The following is a 20,090-nucleotide window of genomic DNA, read 5'->3' as shown; positions in this document are numbered from 1 at the left end:
CCTTACTTTTGTTAATCTAGAAAAGAGTAGGCCTAATAGCTGTTTTCCCTTTGCCTGACTGCTGCCTCTTCCTATTTCACCCGAACCAGCCCATCCCGAGCAGTGTTTTGCTACGTGCACTGAGGCAGTGCAGCTTCATAGAACGCATGTGGTGATTCCAAGCCATTTTCCCCGTGCTCCTTACACCTCACATACTGAAAAACACGTTTTTCCAAATTTGCCGCAGGCCTGAGTGTGGGCTTAGCGGCACTCCAGCCTGGGGCAGATGGACTGATACAGACCCATGTAACACAGCTGCCTTCCTGCGCCCTCCTTCAGTTTGTATACCCTTGAAAACTGCTGTGAGGTCCCTTTGACAGGGCTGGAAACATCACTGGGCTCAGCAGCCTTTCACAGTGCAGCCTACATGCAGGGAGAAAGTGGGAGTCCACCCCTTATTTGGCTGCCTGAGAGCAAGGAGGGGAACGGTTTCCATTAAAATTTCACCTCTTGGGCTGGCCACATTATTTATACTAAGATCTTTCCTATTACTTTCTGATCAGGGGCTTTATGGTTGGTAAAGAGCCTTCCCTCTGTACGGCTTTGAACACCAGGCAGTTAAAGCATTGCTTTACACCAAGTACATCCATGCAATATGGCACACTCATTTACTGCCCTTCAAGGAGTGTCCCAGGATTCTCTGTAGGAATAAAATGAAAAAATAAAGGATAAATTCATTTGGCATACTGAAGAGCTTAGAAAAACAAGTCTGCCTACTTCTGGAAACCAGTAGAACAAGTTTGAAGAACCTTTGGAAGCACTGAATTACGAATTTGCAAAGCAATGGGGAGTGGGGGAGAAACAGAAATAAGAATAGTAGTTAGAAAAAGTGTCGGTTTTGTTGGTTTTATATATACATCTATATGTATGTATTTGTTTTCTCTTCTAGACTACATACTTCAGGCAAATAGTCTTCTCTAAGCTTTTTTCTTTCCTAGCAGCACCTCCTCATGAGAGCCTTTGAACTGCTAAATCTCTCCCACTCCACCTCCCCTTTGTTTTTCTCTTAACAGCGAATGAATAGTGATAGATAACATTTAGAATGATGAAATTGTAGTTCTGGTCAGCTGAGTTGGCTGCAGACAAAACAGGTTGACAGAGTGAGAGTGCAAAAAAAACAACAAATAATAATCTACCGAAGACCCTCTCCCCAAACAAACAAAAACCAAACACACAAACACACCAAAAAGATCAAGATGCTGAGGGTCACATCTTAGACACAAGTATTAGGCTGGTGGGTGTTCAGGGAAACAAAACAGAAAAAATGAGAATTTGGGCCATGATGAAACCCTAAGGGAAAAGGAGCTCCCCCTTTCCTGTTGACTGGGATGCAAAGACTGATTTACGTGACAAATTGCTGTTAGATTCCACAACATCCAACACGAACAGTAAGAATTATAGTGTAGTTTGCTAAAATTAGATATTTAAATGTAATCAAGGTTGCATTGTAGACAACGACTAGAAAATACTAATTTTTCCGTGCTAATATATAAATTCTGCAACTGAATAGATGACAGTAATTTGATTTTAGTGTGGAACAGAAGACACACAATAAGCATCCCCTCAAAATCATGCATTTGAGCAAAACTTCCATTCAGATCAGCCCTACAACTAATGTGAATGGAAATTACTTGTGGGAATGGCAAAGGGATAGAAGAAAGGAGGCTGAAAGGACGGAATAAAACCCAGGAAAAATGCAGTTGGTCTAGAATGCAGTTATACCCTTCTCAGTGGGGGGATTTTTAGTTTTTCAAAAGATGACAAAATATTGCAAGGTGGGAAGTATGACCTGCATGCTTCTTTTCAAAAGGATGCATATGTGACCTAAAGGTGAATTTTCACAGTGGCCTTGCATTGCCTGCCTGAATTAGTTAGGAAGCAAAAAGCATATTGACACTGAAGGAGCAAGAAGCATGAAGACACTGAATAATTAAAATATAAATAAAAAATCCTAAAAAATGTTGGAAGTGTTAAAAAAAAAAGAAGAGATTGCTGTAAAGTAGGAGGCACAGCTGCTGAGGTTGGGAGCTTTCATCTGTATGCTAAAGAGTAAGACCCCAAAGTCAACTTTCAAAAGCAAGGAAGGAATTTTGTTATCAAGTGTATTTGCATAGCACCTCCTATGTCTAATGCCACAGCCTCCATGACATCATCCTGGTGAATTATTATAGCTAAGAGTCAGATATTGCTGATACAATTGTGCAATGCTGTAGTTAATGAGACAGGATAAGAACCAAACCTTATTTTGTGGTTTTGTATAACTCAACTTGACATAGATAGCAAACCAACCACGATATAATTGGGTTCACCTTGCAGACTCCAAGACTGACAGATAAGACCTCAAGCAGACACTAAGAAGATGAAACATATCAAAATCTCCAATCTGAAAAAAATATACTCTTCTTGTAGCTTCAGTGGTCTGAGGTGGTAATAACCTGGCTGCTTAAATGAAGACACATTTCATGTGTTCAGGAACCTGATCTTAAGGTACAGTGGGAGGTTTCTGCTATGCATTTCCAGGCATAATTTTATGGTTATAAATACTAGCTAACACTGAGAAAATGAGATGAAACTTTAATAAAAAGATAAAACAAAAAAATTCTAACTTTATGAAGTCTATACTTGGAAAATCTAAGGGGCTGATTAAAAAAAAAAGCCATTACGCATTCTAAATAAATTGCAGCATCTTTTCCCAGAACGGTAGTAAAGACCACTAATGTGTTAGCAGTTAGAATATGATGCTATTCAGATAGGAAGGGTTGTTTTAAGATAAATCATCTCTGATAGGCCAGAGAATGTAATCAATTGTGATGGCGAAGGTAGGACCAAGGCTGATATTTAAAGTCATCAAAACCTGAGTAATCGCGTTCACATAAAAACATTTGCATTGTACGTAGCTTGGAGCAGTGTTATCGGTTTGGCTGCTTTCTGTTTTGTGTATGACTCACACCCAGCCCTGGTCCTGCTGTCTAGGTGCTGCATGTCCCATCAAGTCAGTGCCACGTCTGCGCGAGAAGGGAGTGGAGCTGCAGATCCCAGGAGCTTGTAAGAGCTTTTGGTAAACATGCATTCACATCCCCAAATAAACAGTTTTTAGGGGTGGATCTGAAGCATCGTTGCCAACTTGCAGCAGTCATTTTAACTACTTTTCTAACTGTAACTTACTGATTTTCATGCATAATTACGCATTATTAATTCAGGTACTTTCTCTGACAGGTGAAATTAGTGAATTTGATGGTAAAGAAAGATAGTGTAGACCTGATATAACACAGGAACATTGACATAAAAGCACATTATAATTTTCCAACCAAACAGTGGAAGCTTTATCACATGAAACAATTAGGCAAAGGCTTGAGTGTCTAATTTCAGTGATACTAATATTTAGATCCAGCTCAAAAACCTGCCCAGGTTGAGATATTCTTTAGGCCTCATGGTATCATACAAAATTCCTCCACAGAGCAATCTGGAAGTCCTGTATGCAAAGGAGCTCATGCTCAACCTGACACCTACTGTCACGTTTGTGGATCCCCTTCAGTTTGTGCTGGCACAGCACAATTTGCCTGACTACATGGAAATTGACCCCAAGAGGTGCTTTATGAGGTCTCAGCCTGAATTGACACTGACCACACAGTTCCCTTGATGCTTCTTCTTGCCTTTTTTAAAAAAAAAAAAACAAAACATAATGGAACATAATGCTATTCATAATGCTATTTTATTCCAGCTGAGTTTTCCTCAGCGGTGTGGGTTTTCAATAGATGAAGGCAATAGTGTTATTTTACATAAGAATATAGTTAGGAAGTATAATAGTTCCTTTCAGTTCCTTCCTCATTACCCAGTAATTTGGGTAGAGGTACTATCTATCCCATCTATTGAAGCGGGATCTCTGTGAACAAAGGATGCAAGAATGATGGAGCTGAAGAAAAATTAAACGAAAGATCCTGGGTATGATAACGCAGTAGTTCAAACACTTGAATGGGAGAGGAAAGAGCTATATCCTCATTCCTCTTTAAAAAGAAATTGTTCCCACTTCCAGGCTGACAGCATTAATTTATAGGTTATTATAGAACTGCTGCTACAATATATGCCAGTTGCTGTTTGGTGGAAAAATGGCTACTATGCTTTGGGTTACTGAAGATAACTTGCCTTTGATACATTCAGGTCAGCATTCTGGCAGACTCTGGCTCTTTAAAATACTGCATATATCCTGCAGCCACCAAAAGGGCAAGAGGGTAGCTCTCATATATGCATCCTTACCTTTCGGGCATGGTCATTTTGTAACTCAACAGAATCAGGATGAACTGAAATGCCATGCTGCCCATGCCTGTTGGACGAGATGATCTCCAGAAGTCCCTTCTGACCTCCATGATTCTGTGACACTATCATGCTACTAGTGCAATTGCTCATCACTACTATACTGTCAGGAAAAAAATAAAATGTGGTTTCTTCAGGTAGCTATTGCCGTCAAGAACCCAGTTTAAATGCTCTGAAATGGTTCTGGAGAAGCCTTTCTCTTGACACGAGAGCACCATCCTTCTGTTTAGATTTGGAGATCACTAAATTTAGTCAATGGGCAGAGTGACACTTTCATGCCCAGTACTTCAGGCAATAGCTTCCAGGGTTTGCTGCAACATTTTTTTAGTATCTGCATATGCATCTGCTCTATTTGCATAGAGGCAGATTTTATGTTTAAAAATTGATACTCAACCTGTGATATTGAGTGTGGGTTTAGCTGTTTGTCTGCAAAATATATTGCAATATTTGGGCAACTAAACAGAACTGAAGTTTAAAACGGTGGCCTAGAGAATCTAAGAAATGCATGCTAACGTAGTGGCCTATGTCATTCGAACCTCAAATGTTGCTAAGTGTGCAGGTTTGGAATACACTCCAGCTTCCTCCTGCCCTAGAGTAGCATATTAACCAATATTTGTGCAATTGAATTATGGTATAACATTACTGTTCTGTTTAATAGGAGTTGACAACACATGATGCCAGTCAAACTTAATTATTAGGTATAAAATTCTGAAAAACTTGTGCTGCAGTAGGTAACTAGTTATGTTGGATAAAAATGTATGAGGATCTGCAGAGAATTTAAATGTCATTAAATGATGGCATGAAAACTTCTGTGGAGTGGAAAGAAAAAAATCTGTCAGCAGTAAGCCATAATAAAACTAAATCAAGAAAATGACCTTTTATGTGAGTTAGACCAGAAATATATTTGTCAAAATATCATTGACTGTGCATGACAAAAGATAAACAGATGCCTACGAATAAGAAATAATGCTTTTATGAAGAATCAAAATTACTACATACAATAACAGAAGAATTTTTACTGAAGCAAGATTTTATACAAACTTAGTGAAATCTGATCAAGTAGTGTTTGATTTGTGTTGGCAATATTTAAGCTGTAAGCATTAGGAATGTGTGTGTAAATAGCTTATGCTCTTTCTGTGTGTTGCTCATGTAATCTCACTACTTTCATCAGCACCTGAATGCTTGTCCTGACCCGTTCTGTGATCTTGAGCAACTGCTGTAACCTTATCTGCTTCTGTTTCCCCATCGGTACAATAAGGATAGTAAATCTTTCCTATTTGCTTTCTTAAGCCTGGTCTAACTGCAAGCAAAAGCAAGATGTACCAAAATATTTTGTACTACTTCAGTAATACCAGGTAGCAATGCTCTAACTGGCCAGGTCTGACTGACGTGTTGTTGAATCAGTGTGAGCTATCCAGACTAAACCGCAAGTAGTAAATAACCCAAATCCCTTTCACTGTATGGGCTCTTGTAGACCTCTGCCCTAAGCCCATTGTAGCTCATATGCTCCTTGTGTGAGAAGTCATGCTGATATACTGTATAGTCAATTTAACTCATTTGTCTCTCAACGTAGTTTACTCTATCTCAAAACCATTTCTTGGTATTTGTGAATTCATGCATTTTAAACACTATTCTGCAATCCCTGTGGAGACAAACTGCCCATTTGATAGAATATCCCAGGTCACTAAGCACTCGCTTCATTAAGCACTAAGCACTTCTGCTGTTTTCCTAAATTTGTAGTACTCCATAACTCATCACTTTAGGAGTAAGAAGATCTTACTCCTTACTTACAGGATTTAATTTTGCCTGTACTTTCAAGCTTTGCCTAGCTGGCTTCTCCTGAAGTAGCTGTATCTATGAAACAGATACAGCTTGATTAGCGCTTTTCTAACACATTTATGAACATTTGCTTAGATTAATTACAGATCTTCTAGATCCAGAAAAGGAAGCTAAAATATATTCCCAGGCAGGTACTGTTAGACTTTGAAAATAAAATGAGAGAAATTAATGTTGATTGAAAAAAAAAAATTGCATTTAATGTGGAAGTCAATTTTAGTTTGATCGTGAGTCTACTTTGATAAGCAAAATTTTATTCCCTTTCCCAAATAAGAAATTCTTTCCCATTTTCCAGACGATATTAATAGATATAATAGAAGGAATCTAAAATCATTCCTTCTGTAAAAGAAATGAAAAGAAAAAAATCAAATTGTATTTTCTCATGCAACACTGTAAAATGATTCAGAACATTCTGTGCATACTGGAAGAGAAGGCTATGTCAAAGTAAGCAACTTTGCTACTTTCTTTGTCCCAGCACGTCAAAAATTGGTATTTAATGGACTAAAATGTACCCACAAAATGTAGTTGTATGTTTTACATATAACTTCACATGCTGAAAATCACACGGGAGAATTTCAGCAAGTACATAATGCTGAACAGAAAGCTGGCATTAAATTTCAGGGCAGTTACAGACTGTGGACATTAATAGCATTTTTTGGAGGAGTCCTCAAAAATTGTTCTATAAATGCCAGCAGACGTGGATAATATGAGGGAAGATGCGTGTAGAGCTGCAGTAAACACTACATTATGAAATAACAAATGCAAAGCAGCAATCAGAACAGAAGATATTTTTTTTTATGCGTGTGCCTGTGGAGTGTGTGGGAAGCCACTGCAACCTAAATAAGAGTAAAGCTAATAACCCCAACAGCTTCTACAGTATCCTTTTTAACTGTAAGTGGCAATGTACTCTCTGAAATTGAGAGGCAGACCATTCTAAAAACCATTGACGAGTGCATTGGGAACCTGAGAACAGATGTGAAAAAGGCCTTGGGGTGGCTCTACTATCTATCTGAGTGCAAGGACACCTTACTGAGCATCTCACTGATCAATATTAGTTCCTACTATTCACTGTATATTACCAAATACCCTGCTTTTTGCATTTTTTGCAATTTGCATTAGCACACTGTAGAAATGCATACTGATGTCAAAATCCAGGCCATATCTTCAAAGCTCCAAGGGTTTGAGTTCAGGTTGTTTCCATGACTGCCTCATCTTCATAAAGTCCTGTTAATACCCTTAGGAAGCAAACAAGGAAATTGAAACCTGTGAGGAGTGGTGAAGATCTGGCTATGCAGCAGAGGGTTTATAACCATGAAATACTCTGTCCAAAAAAGATTAATGTGTATTTAGATGAGGAGAAAGGCTTGCCTTTTTGTCTTTGCTGTCTCTCTAAAGCAGGTCTAGTCAGAAAGGAAGAAGGAAGAAAAATAGAAACAACTAAAGTTGAGGTTAAAAGAAAAAAAAACAAAACATTTAAAGATGCAATTCTGAATATGTTAAAGATGGCCTATTAAATTTAGCAGAGTACCAGTCTGAGCTGTTCACTTCCTTATGACTGAATTCCTGAAAACCTGATCTTGCAGGTAGAATGGAAAAAAAGCGGAAAAAAAGCATAAAGCATAGTCATAAACAGCAGACGATGGGCAAAAGATAAATTGTCTTTATTTTGCAGGCTCTGCTTTGTGCTGGTTATCGACACATTAAGAGGAGACACAGAGGACACTGAAGCTGAGGATTTAGCAGAAGAAAGAAATAATGGAAGGATTTAAATGGATTAAGTGGGCGATGGGATTCAGGCAGAGGGAGGTGGAGATAACTTTAGCTATCTAGTAAACGAGAAGAGGGAGAGATGATAAATGGAGTCCTGAAGCCTCCACAGATTAAATTATCTGGGTGGGAGACAGGTGTGAATTACTGGGGAAGTGCAAACACTAAGGGGATTTTTTTTTTATTTGCTGGTATAAGTAAAGTTCCCATTTACATGACATGGTCACAGTAGTGCAATTGCTTGGAGCTGTGTGCACCCATACAAGTGTTATCTAAGGATTGCAGGGTAATTCTTAGCACAAGAAAAGGAACTTCCAACATTTCACTGGAGACTTGGAAGTGAAACAGGAGAGCATGGAAAGGTCAGTCTCCACAGACATATGAAAAGGGCATTAATCACCATGGTAAAGACTTGCTGTAAGAGCAAAGATTGAAACTAGTCTGAAGAGAACCATACAGCAAATAGACATGCTGAAAATGTTGGTAGAAATCAATTACATATTATTTCTGTATTCAAAACATCAACAGTTTTGCAGTCTCACTGCTATGAGTCTCATTTTGAAATACTTTTGCAGTTATTTTCATATCTATTTATTTCTCAAGTGCTAAGCATCTGTTTGATGGATGAGAGTCCATTATAATATCTACAATGTTTTGTTTCAGTTTCATAATGCTTTCCCTCCCATTTAATCTCAAATAGAGAGATTAATCAAAATTACCCTTAGAGTGAATGAAAATGAATAGGTTAAGTTCATTTTTTTCGGAAGTTGAGTCACATTCTATCAAAAACAGAAAATAAAAAAAATCAATGCCTTCCTAATTTAAAATGATTAATTATGTCTCTCCATTAATCTCATGCTAATATTTCTGTAACAGACTTTTTCCCCCTACTTTGTCAAGCATTCCCAGTTTCAGAAATCACTGTTCTACTAAAATTTCACAGACTTTCATTCAATAACTTGGACACACTTTCTACTTTGCAACTCTTAAGTGAACAAAGCAGCTATTTTCAAATGTTAGCATCATCCAGGTACTCTCTTGCACTATAGTCAGAGCATTAAGTTCAGTGAGAGAGGATTAAGTGTTTTACTACTAATTTGGAGTCTTATTATTGTCGGTAACAGCACTCTTGTGTATCAACTGCTAGACACAGACCAAAGTCAGGTGTGAGAAATATATAAAAGCAATGTAGACAACAGCAGTTGACCCAACTTTATCATCCAAGAAGACTGTATACATTCATTTAGTAGAAATATTTTTTATTTCCAGCTTTCATACTTGCTACTTTCCTGTGTCTGATCTGTTCACCCTAACCACCTGCATGGGCTGGTGACATTCTTTAGCATTTTGCCTGCATTCTCTCGGGTTTACAACCACCAGCTCCACTGCTAGTTAGCTTGATTTTTCTAAACACTCCTTGAGACCCACCCACACCATGAAGAGAAAATCTCTCCAAAGGAAATCAATTTATATTTAATTGGGAAATATAATTATGCGATGGCATTAGGTCCTTGCTGAGTGCTGTAGATTAGATAGATTAATCAGATGCTCAGAAAGTAGGCTGCTGATACTGGAAGGGCAAAATTTGTTTGCAGCATACAGACAATTCTGAAACTGCTAGTCATATCAAGAGAGATTTGAATTGGTACTTTCAAAGAGAACACTTAACAAAAAGTTTTAAGCCAAGCTGAAGAGCGCAAAGTAGTATAAAATCTTAGTAAGCACAGCATCACCAGATACTGAGTGACAGCTCAAATATTACCTCTGTAAATTATAATTGGGTAATTCATCTTTGAGTATCACTATTAGCTCTATTAAAATTGTAATCAACTCAGGTTATGAGATTCCTAAACTCCTTGAAACCAATGTCTGTTTTTGTACACAACATGTGAGTAGAAGAGATAAGGGGAATTATGACAATACAAAGCAAGTGTTTTAAGAACGTGGGATCCAGATTTTCCTTAATATAGTTGAGGCCTGAGAAGGAACAGTTTGCTGCACTGGAAGAGGACAAGACCCCAATATGAAATCAGTCCTCACCATGTCTGTCGCTTCCCCAGAGCAGGGAGGACAGACATGGCAGCAGTAGCCCTCATGGGTATGGAATCAGAGAAATGAGTGTACATAATTATGTTCATGTTCTGATAATAGAGCCAGATGACTCAAACACATGTTGCTGCTGTTCTTCCTAGGAGCGTAGAATATTTAGACCTCACACAAAAAGAAATGCATGACAACTATCAGCATGCTGGTTTGTAAGCAAGGCACATTGTCACCTGTATGAAATCTGCTTCATTAAGAATAGCATCGGTGTGCCATTTATGTTTAATCCTAATGGCTGCATAATTATTAATTACAGTAGCTACAGAAGTAAAATCTCAAGGAAGCAGGAATTTGTCATACACTTCACAACTGCCATCTACTTTCAGAGTACCTTACCCAGGGAAATCATTTAAGCATTACCTTTGGAAAACTCATCACTAATGTAGAGATTTTGTCAGCGTTAGTGAATATCAGTCAGTCAAGAAACACTAGGCTTTAAAAAATAAAGTACATTCATTTGAAATGTTATCATGATTCATTTAAATCCAAGCATACTTTGAGCTATCAAGGTGTTTAATGTACATTAGAAAGACTTTGCTCAATATTGGATCAAATGCTGTCTCATAGAAATCATGATTTCTCGTCAGTAACCATTACAGAAAATTATGTTCTGTTACTAATAGTATCTATGCCAATTTAAGTTAAATCTTATTTATTTCAAATATTCCATTTGAATCGGACAATGAAATAAAACTAAAATGTTTTTGATCAGTTTCAGATTTCAGCTGTGCTCATTGCAATTGGAAAAACCTCGTATTAGCAAGTCAAGGTAGAAAACTTGAAACTGCCAACCATACAAAGTAATTTTCACAGTGAGCTTTTCAAAATGATAGAATACTTTGAAGAGTTCCTGGTGCATTTCAAAATTGTCAACATTTACACACACTGTTGCTATTTCTTTATTCTTTTAGCTGAGTTAAACAGGTTATATACTTAGAGTAGAAGCTGAAGCAGTGGGGTTGGTAATTCAGTGTTTTTTTCATGCTGAAGTAAGGAGCCAGATAAAAGACAAAAAGATAGAAGTGAATAAAAAATGGATTAAGCTACATTAATTGTTCTCAGAGTGGCAGTCTGAGAAACATATAAAAAGTACCATAATGCCACTTTTAATTGACTTTATATTAAAATCGGTATTTTAAAACCTCTTTGTGAAGTTCTTGATTTTTAAGAGCAGCAGCTGTATTCGAAGGCAACCTTCAGCTAACCTTTACACTTCCACTTACATACATCAAGGAACCATATTTTAGTAGTAGCCTGTGTGGTTTAACCCATGCTTACCTGTGTAACTGTGAAATATCTCACCATCCTTTTGGACTGTCAGTGTATTAAAAGCTGAATGTAAGAATCTGGATTTGTATTCTAAATAACAACGTGCATATTCATGTGTAGTTGTTAACATATACAACATATACAAGTGCATATGTATATTTGTGTCAGAGGGAGCTATATGAACAGGAGCTTAATGTATGTTTATCTACCCCACAGAAATGTGTATCCCACTATTAGGACCCAAATTGTACCGTGAAACAATGCCTGCATTGAAGATACCCTGAAACACAGTTAGAGATACCTACTATAAACTTATTCATAGATTTTAAAAAATATTTAGCTATGTAAGAATACTATGAATCTTTATTGAAACATAGAGCCCTTTAAAACTTCATTTAATATCAAATTTCTTCTACCATAGGCTGTTAACAATAGAAATAGGGAAACTTTACAAACTGCTGGGTAGAGAGAAAAGAGTGCTAGCCAACAAATCTTTGCTTAGGAAAGATTGCTCTGTAACACACTCACACGAGCACTGTAAAATTGAGAAATGCACATGAATGTTCTCTCAGAGAACATCCCTAGACATAGTAAATAAATGCTGGTAGGCAAAAATATATCCTTGAGGAAAAAAGAGCATGCACATCAGCCAGGAATCATACAGCCTTGCAGTTTCAAGGACAAGGAATTTTAAAGTTATTTTTATTTTCTTAAAAGGTACTTGGGCAGCTGTGGGAGAGATAGGCAAGTATTTTAATGGGCTGTAGATAACAAACAGGAAAATCTGGGTTTTTGTTTTTTTTTTTTTGATGGCCATTAAAAGATCAGTAGGGCTGCTACAAGGGTTTCTGTGGAAAAGCTGAGTACTAATATCCTGAAGGTCTTCAGAATCAGAAAATTGAGATAGAAGAAAAGTCTGCAAGCTTTTGCGGGGAGAAATGAAGCCCACACTGAAGAATATGGATGGATTTGGAAGGTTTTGCAGTAAAGATGAAAAAACCGTGATTAATGGTAAGAAATAAGATCACAAAAGGGTAAATTGAATAACACCAGTTATATGCTCTGTAAAGAGTTCCAGGACATGAAAGACAGTATGGTGAAAAGGAGGACAGTGTAGGCTTTAATTAAATACAGAGCATGGAACTGGCCCTCTAAATCAATCTTTATTTCTAGGAGGCAAGAAAGAGCACCGAGTTGTGCAAATGTGTGAACAGAATTTCGGGTAGCAGCCACGCAGATTTGTCTGAGGAAACACTTCAACAGATGCCAAGTAGGCCTACTACTCCTTATGTTCATCCCGAAGGGGGGGAAAAAAAATAAGTTACTTGGCTGTATCCAAGAAAAATAAAAAAAATCTTGATGTATAAAGCTTGGAATTTATATTTTTCCTGGGATGCAAGTGAGGTATTGGGGGGGAAAAAAACAACTAATGGTTTGATTCAGATGGGACTTGCACTACTACTGAAGGATAGTTTTCTTCCCATGCAAAGAGAGGTATATAGCAAGGGCAAGAGAAGTAAACTGCAGTTAAAATATTGATCCAGCTTCTCATGCCATTTAAACTTGTCTACATCTACAAACATGGGCAAAACCATTATTACTTCACATTAGCCAAGGATCTTAGTCCATCACCTTTAGTGCTGTAAAATGAGAGTCTGCCAAAGACTAGAAAATATGCTCATCTTTTAGCAAAATCATATCAGAATCATATCAGAACAGAATTCTGCCTGGGTGATAAACCATCATTCAGTTTTCTCAGGGAGTCAAAGAGGCTCTTGGCGATGACATTTGACAATGCTTGTTTTTTAAATAGTTGAAAAGGGATTACTGAGAGGGTTTGGTGTTTGCTGGTCAAATCTCTGCATCTCCCTGATTTTCAGATCAGTATTTCAGTTAGGTTTGTTTTCCCCATGAGCCCTGTTCTGACATAACGTGGCAAAACCATGATCAAAAGTAGCTAGAGGTCCATGAATGAAGAACTCCAATCATGCCAGGAAGAGACTGGACTGGGAAGCAGATAGAACTAAGATCAGACAAAATGTTCTAGCAATGGCAGCAGGAGACTTGGCAGTTCCCATAAAATACATTGTAAATCTATTAGACTTATATGGATTGGGCTGTAGTAATAAGACATTCATCATCTCTAATCCAACAGAACAAGGATCCTCTGTGATTGGAACATATATTTATACCTCTTTCTGGGTCTGCTCCAGAACAAAACCGCCCTTAGATGATGTTAATGCAGCTTCCTGTTGTAAGCAGTACGGGTAAAAGAACAGTTCCACATCTGAACTCACATCCAACATTAGTTCTCTCAGCAGATTGTTGGCTTTGCACCTCCTGGTTGCAATGACAGTTGTTTGCCACTTTCTAAATGAATTGATAAGGCATCTAAAGAAAACAATTGCTGTTTAACCCCTCATGTTTCAGGCTGCAGAGCACATAGAAATATATATGTGTATAAAATCACATCTCAATTACATTGATCTTTCACATCTTAAGTTCTACTTATCTAATGGCACAGCTGTTTTTGTTCCTGCCTCCAAAAACGTTTTCCATTCTTTGAAAAAGTACTTCCTCTTAAATCTTTTCTCGCCATAGAGGACAGAGCTAGAATTTGTAAACCTATCACCTCCGATCAGACCAGTAGCTATGTGCTGGATCATGCAGAAGTGGAGAATAATAATATGCATTAGTAAGTACAGAGACGAACACTTTAAACAAGTAGCTACTGAAGTTATATTAAAGCAACAGAAGGATAAAACACTGTTTCCTACAGCTTTGCTTTATTAAAGAGTGCAATAATCAAAGGTTCATACATCAGGTACATAATCCTGTGTGAACCGTCTGGGGTTCAGTTCACTCTAAAACCCTTTCCTTCAGCCAAGACATTTTCTCCTTTTTTTTTTTTTTTTTTTTTTTAGTTAAAAAACCTGTCATCTTCTTCCACAGAACCTGCAAGAATTTTGCATTACTGGGGCTATTATCATTCAATCAGAACTGATTTAAAGTGGTTAATGGATTCACAAGTACTGAACAGAAGACAGGCAGACACACATGAAGAATGCTTGATTGCACAAGATAGGAATATTCATTAAAAAGAAAAAGCATACCCATAGAAAGTCCTCCTTTTCAAGGAAAGTATCAACACATATTTCCCAGTTTCAATACAAGTAAAATATTGGAAGATAGGGCTGAAGAAGTGTGAGATTACGTAACATCGAATGATCATTTGGGGTACTGAATCCATAGGTAGGTGGAAGACCAATGGAAGTATTTAAAGGAAGAGGTTAAGAATTCCTCTCAAATCAGTTTTTTATGTGACTTACTGGTTTGTCAAAGAGTTCTAAAATATAAACTTAGATTTTTACATTTGCAGAATTTAAAGATCATACCTAAATCTTTTGATTACCTTTTCCCCTAAAGAACGCAATACACTTGTTATTGTGCAGGATGTGAATTGAGCCTTTATTGAGACTGTTATGTCTCTGACACCACCATTAGACATCCCAGCTTTTTTAAAAATAGTAACCAAACTTTTTATCTAATGAGTACATCGTGTAATGTCATTATGAGAAATGCAGTAGTGAGATGAGCTTTCTAAATCATTTTAATGGCTAGATCTCATAAATCAGACCTTACAACTACAGTTACATCCAGTGGTTTTTAAGTAGCAGAGGATGAGTAAAGACTATTTGTCAAGGAAAAACCCTTTCTTCCAAAGGAAAAGTCTCATACAGCTAAATGAGTAGTAATTTGTGGAAATAATTATGCTTTTTCTGCTCTCTTTGCATAATATGGGGCAAAGAATTTCAGCCAGAATATTTGTCATCAATTTTGTTACATTTAATTGAATAGTAAAATAAATGGAAAGAAAAGGTTTCTTCCAAAACAATCAATGTTACTAGTTACTTGGGCTTTATGAGTTTTCTTGCAGGGACAGGCGACTTAATGAAATACAGGTTAAATAGCTTTTCCAGGATGTAAAGAATACTTGGAGAACAAAGTAAAATTCCCTTCTTTCCATTTGTCTTGCAACAACAGAAAGTTTCAGTTTTCAAATAAGTGATTGTAGGTATTCTCAGACGCAAGACATTAAGATTATATGCTCATATATGCTTTAGGAATTACATATTTCCACTATTTGGTATCTTCAGCATCTTCCTGGAGCATACAGAAAAGCCTTCTGGAAAAGTAATCTAGAAGAAAAAGTATTTTGAGGATCTAAAATTCCCAAGAAAAACAATGAATTGTTTCCCTATCTACAGAAGTAACTCCTGAACATGACTAAGAGACTTAAAGCTTGATTTTTATTAATCTTTCTGGCAATGACTTGCTTTATATTCCACAGGTGGTTCCACTGGAGTGAGGTATTATATATACTCAGTCCTAACAGAATGGGCTTTTAGTCCTTATTCCTAACTCAATTTAAAGTTATTTAAGTAGGATATTGAATATATGAACACTTATGCAAAAGAAAAAGTGGAGAGTTGCAATAGAATTCAATTTGGCTTTTCCACCAACAGCAGAAATCAGTGAAACAGATTTTTATATGCTGTGCCCTTCTGAAAGATTTTCAATTTTAGGGATTATGTAGTATGGCTCATGTGAAAAGACCAAATTAAAGCTGTGTTACGACACTTCTTGTCCTGGTCAGTCAGTATGTCAAGCAAAAATATTATTTCAAAAGAATAATGTTTTATTCCATGCTGTCTAAAGTTTTTTAGAATCTATGTAGAATTTAAAAGACACAAGTGAATCCAAAGTAGGATTGAAATAATTCCTTTGCCTGTTGGTTACCTACTTGATCTTCTGTTTCCATGAATCCCAAAAACTTGCTTAAAATTGCAGGCTTCCAAAGATGTGGTCTTTCATTCTCAGAAATGCCTGGCAGAAACATAAGTTAGGCTGTTTTTAAATAAGCATCTGCCTTCCAAGGAAATTACTGCATTTAAAAGACAAGTTTCTAGTTGTGAAACTAGTATTTTTTGGTTCAATAAGTTGCTGATGAATCTCAAAAAAAAAAAAAAAAGCACATTGGAATTTTTCAGATGCCTTACCTGTTCGGCTGAAGAAGGTAGTTTATGTATCACAAGGTCTTGCTTCTAATTCTTGAATCTAACCAGTGAAATCAGAAAATTAGTAAAAACTATGTTAATTATACCTCAGAGGACAGTAGAAGGCATTATGTGCTCCTTCTCTGTAGAATTGTGGCAAGAGCAAGGGGGCACACAAGGTGAAGACTCCTCTTGTATGCACTATTGAATCTCAGGAAGGATAAGCTGTTGGTGTAGCTCTGTACACCCTTCCCTTGCAGACACCAAACGTCATCTCTTTCCTAATAGAAGTAGGCAGAGAGAAGCATGATTTAGATGAAGACTGGCTGGTTTGGTAGGTCCTCCAGGTTGAAATAGATTAGCAAGATTAGCAACTCAGCCCTAGTTCCCCACTCTCCTGCTGAAGTCTATTCCCCAGCCTGTGGTTTCAGAGAATCACAGAAACACCAAGATTAGAAAAGACCTACAAGATCATCCAGTCCAACCATCCACCTATCACCAATAGTTCTCAATTCTCCCCTGCTGGCTGCCTTGCAGCATTTTTTCAGCAGTAGCATGACTGCCACTTTGCAACCCTGCTGTATAGTGTGGCACTCAGCAGAGGCTGGTGGGAGTCACAAATAGGTTTACATCTGCACCTACAGCACTGGTATCACTAGCCATGAGTAACAGATTCTTTCCAACAGTTTGGCCCCCTCAAATTCTGATAAGCAGCAGGCTTTTTTTAGGCTGCCACGCTGCACAGAGAGCAAGGTCTTTCAGGGGAAAGACTAGTGGCAAAGAAAACACAATTGTGCTATTCAAAACATGTGAGGAATGAAGTACAATGGTCTGTTCCTCCCACTCCCCACAGGATTTCATCAGAACTGCAGCCAGCTCAAGTCATTGATCTGGGGCTGCAGTCTTCTTGGAAGGTAGTCTAAAGAGCAGATAATTCATTTCTTGAGGAATTAAAGCCTCTTTCAAACCTCTGGGCTCTCCACTATTCAAGCACCTTTGACTTTTTTTGGCACTCTTCACTTCCTAGAGCTACACAACCTTAACAAGCTCATTCAAACATTTTCCCCTGAGGAATGCTGAGTGAGATGCTCATTACAGATGTTATCATGCAATTTTATCTTCCACTGAAATACAATAATGTACTACATGTATTGGTGCACAAGTAATTAAAATTGTCCTTTATTTGTTAGATTCCAGAGTTTTGTGAATTCAGGTCTTTATAGTCATGCTTTGAGGACCACAAAATATTTAATTTCTAAATTTCTATGGCTCCTTTCAGAAAGCCTTCCTAATGACACTCAGCTGATAATGTTTTGCATTAGGAACATCTTGAAAGAAAAATATTTCCATTATATTTTCTGTATTTTTTCTTTGCCCTAATCAACCATCTTTATTTACCATCTAAATAGTTTATCTCTCAGATTCTTTTTTCATGTCTTATGACTTATTTAGATGAGCAAGTGATGATATTCACCTCAGAATCTTAGCTCATTTCTATGATAGCTAGCAAAGAATCACCTACATAAGATTTTAAATAGTACTTTTTGTGATTCATCAGTTCATGACATCCATATATCATTATTACTTACAATAATTTGACAATAAAGATTTTAGTCTACATTAGAAACTGCAGGTGAAAGGAAAAAAAAAATATTAAAAAAGAATGAGAAAGGATCTTAAAGCTACATATCCTACATATTTTCCAGACAGAAGATTGGAAGATCTCCAGTGGAATCTTGATTTAATTCAAATAGTGGAGACTGCACAACTGCAATTGCTATTTCTCTTTCATACAAATGAAAACCTGACCTTGAAAAAAACAACATCTAAAGAGGCTTTTATTTTTCCCCTTAAAAATACAAATAAATAAGCTTTAGTAACTTGTGATTGTTTTGCTCATTAGTCAGTCTTAAATTTTAAAGTAATCAAAGCCGTAACTTTTCCTTTGATGCTTTTGAGCGAGAAAAGAAGATAACAAAAATAATTCAATAATGTACTTGTCAACATTTTTCTTTATGTGGTTGAATCTGTCTTCAGCATACAAGATGAGATCTAAAGAGTCACTATTCAGATCTGCAGAATTCAAACAATGTTTGAATTCCAAAAGGTTTTCCTTGTGCCGACAAACATACAACTCGCCCAAAAAGGCAAATGGTACACGGCAGTACTTGGAAGACATACAAGGTTCCAAGGTTCCAAGCAAAAAAACTGGATAGAAAGATTTATCAGCCTAAGGTTTGAAAATACTGTATAGTGATGGGAAATTGATTATAAATACTTTCTTAAGGAGACATCTTAATGCAGGAAGTCAGTCAGTAGTTCCTCAGAAAGCTTCACAAAATAAGTTACAGTAACACTCTTCAAATTGGCATTCTTTTATAATACAAAGAAACATCACACCAAAAATATTCCAGAACACTAATTTACACATACTCAATAGGTACAATCCTTTCTCCACCCACTTAGCATTTAGTTTTACTATAGCTTCAACCACAGAAGCCTTACAATCCACTCTGATACCTTCTTTGCCACAGCTCTTATCCTTCATGTGCTTCCCACAGATACTCCTACAGCATCACTCAAACTTGTACTGGAGCCAGTGCCGTGCTGAAATACCCCCCCCCCCCCCCCCCATATTTATTTATCATTAGTTATTAGGCCTGTATTTATTTATCATTAGTTCTCATGAAAACCTTTTTGTATTCCTACAGAATAAGTAGCATCACAGAATATCCCACATTGGAAGGGACCCACACGGATCACTGAGTCCATCTCTTGGCTCCAATCAAAATTCAAACTCTGTGTCTGAGAGCAGTGTCCAAATACTCCTTGAACTCTGGCAGCTTGGAGCTGTGACCACTGCTCTGGGGCATTTTGAGGCTCTCTGCTTTTGCCACAGTGTAGAAGGAAATTCCCTTACAAACTTTCCACAGGTTTAAATAATATTCTTCAAAAAGTCTCTAATTATATTTTATCGAACAGCAGAAATGTTGTTCAATAAAATCTCCTCTTGTTTACTGCATTGCAGTTGAACTTTTTGAAAGACCAACAAAATCTGTGTACCTGTACAGTATAAATTCAAATGGAAGAAATGATAGACATACTCACATATAAACTCTGAACTTCTCAGCTTCCTTAAACAAGATGCTTACTGTCCCTATTATCTTTAGGAGAGGTTGTTTCTTGCTTTGGTAGTGGCTGTTTATATGGTAATGTTAACCGAGATTTGATCTTTCTTCTGATTTTAACTACACTTGACATTGTTTTTTTTTTTTTTTTAAATTCCTCACTGCTGTTGTAAGACAGCTTTACTGTAGACTCTGCTAAGTGATATTTTTCCCTGATGGAAACATCACAGTTAGGGGTCTAATAAGGTCAAATATTTCCCGCTGCAGCTCTGGAAGTTCAAGAACTTCCCATCAGTTTTATTTGTATTTTGTTTTCAGAAAAATTTTCCCTAGAAAAGAATGCAGACCTTAAAATTAACTCATGATACACAGCCAAACAAATCTTCAGGAATTGTTTAATGAAAAAAAAAAACCCTGTCATTTTCACTTTACTTTTGCTGGTTATTAGCAGAATCCATACAATCGTAATATTTTTAGGTTAATTTATTTCTTTACTTCAGTTTCCTCTTCAGTTTCAGAGGACCATAGCATAAAATAGTGCACAGCTGGAAAAGATGACGTGAATTATAGAATCAAGTAT

At 37.0% G+C, this 20,090-nt stretch overlaps 1 long non-coding RNA gene across 2 annotated transcripts; it reads right to left on the bottom strand.

Moving 5' to 3' along the window:
* Positions 1-7,869: 7,869 nt before the first annotated feature.
* On the bottom strand, positions 7,870-19,587 carry LOC125691797 (uncharacterized). Of its 2 annotated transcripts, XR_007376252.1 has the most exons (4): positions 19,491-19,587; positions 16,386-16,443; positions 16,130-16,212; positions 7,870-15,524 (listed from the first exon to the last, which is right to left on the bottom strand). It is a non-coding gene; the product is annotated as an uncharacterized LOC125691797 (long non-coding RNA). The 2 variants fall into 2 exon arrangements; XR_007376251.1 differs by lacking the exon at positions 19,491-19,587 and having other exon boundaries at positions 16,386-16,787.
* Positions 19,588-20,090: the final 503 nt, after the last annotated feature.

The sequence above is a fragment of the Lagopus muta genome, chromosome 4 (assembly GCF_023343835.1).
Source record: "Lagopus muta isolate bLagMut1 chromosome 4, bLagMut1 primary, whole genome shotgun sequence".
In the NCBI taxonomy this organism is placed as follows: Eukaryota; Metazoa; Chordata; class Aves; order Galliformes; family Phasianidae; genus Lagopus; species Lagopus muta.
This window is presented reverse-complemented; position numbering and strand designations above follow the sequence as displayed.